The sequence below is a fragment of the Echinops telfairi genome, unplaced genomic scaffold (assembly GCF_000313985.2).
Source record: "Echinops telfairi isolate 266 unplaced genomic scaffold, ASM31398v2 ScPeMD7_7469;HRSCAF=8507_0, whole genome shotgun sequence".
NCBI classification, from domain to species: Eukaryota; Metazoa; Chordata; class Mammalia; order Afrosoricida; family Tenrecidae; genus Echinops; species Echinops telfairi.
The window spans coordinates 39,359,299-39,360,698 of record NW_022111372.1 but is presented as its reverse complement, the minus strand read 5'-3'; positions in this window follow the sequence as shown (position 1 = coordinate 39,360,698).

Genomic DNA, 1,400 nt, shown 5'->3' with positions numbered 1-1,400 from the left:
CACCTAACACCCTCAAAGATAGCCCAATTCAAAAAATCAGAAAGCAACAAGTGTTGGAGGGGCTGTGGGGAGACAGGAATTCTCATCCACTGCTGGTGGACCTGTAAGTATGTAGAGCCACTATGTAAATTGATCTGGCAATATCTAAAACAGAAAGAAATCGAGTTACCATATTACCCAGCAATCCCCTACTGGGTATATACCCAGAAGAGGCAAGAAACAAGCCAAGCCCAGACATATGTACTCCAATGTTCATTGCGACACAGTTCACAATTACAAGGACTTGGAAACAACCCAAATTTCCATCAACTGACAAGTGGATTAAAAAGCTGTGATACATACATACAATGGAATACTACGCATGGCTAAAAAGCAGTGATGAACGTACGCAGAACATCACTGCATGGGAAGAGCTGGAGAAAATCATGCTAAGTGAAGTAAGTCAGGCACAAAAGGACAAGTACAACATGAGTCCGCTGAGGTAAGCTTTTAAAAAAAAATGCAAAAGGGGCATAGGGAAAAAGCTACTGTATACAAACACTCCTTGGGTGAGGACAAGGTAGTATGGCAGGGACCAGACCAAGTACAGGGATACATATGGTAGACAACTAAAAAGGAGGTGGGGAAAGGGAAAAAAAATAATAAAAAAAGAAATGGGTAGCGGGGGCTCAGGGTACTAACCCACCCAAGGGAAGGGTATTGTTTATATCTCCACAGGGAAAGAGGGACCAGACTTCCACCCAGTGCTCCAAGATGTGAATGCAATATGCCGACGTGGAGTAGGAACCTTAGGGGCCAGCCCCAATCCCAACAACTACGTGGACACCTGCCCTTCCCCACAGAAGAATTTATTTCAAAGGAAGGCATTGAATCTGCAGCTCCCGGAGAGGGACATATCTGATCGGAGCACATGGGAGCAGATGAAGGGGGATGAGGAGAGAGTGGAGCACATCCTGCCCCACCAGGCCTTGAGGACGATGTTCCCGATTAGAGCAGCCAGCCCACAGAGAGGACCACATGGCCGGCCCCACTATGAGACATGACGTCCCTCACTGACCCATATCCACAGTGTGGGAATTGCACCCGATCTGATTGCGCCACATCGAGGCAAAACACTAAGGGGGTGCAACAGAACAGCAAGGGAACGGAGCGGTGAGGTCCCCTGGGAATGGTGAAGGTGGACTTTGGGCCAGGGCATGGTGCCCCAACAGACTGGACTGGAAAACACTCCTAAAGGCCAACAAACAGTCCTTGAACTAATTACAAGCTTTTCTTTCTTGTGTTGTGTTTTTTTTTGTTTTTTGTCATTGGTTTGTTGTTGTTGCTTGGTTTTGCTCTGCCTTGTTTTTGTGCATGTTATTATCTCTGCAGGTATGTCTAAATAAGATAGGCTGGATATA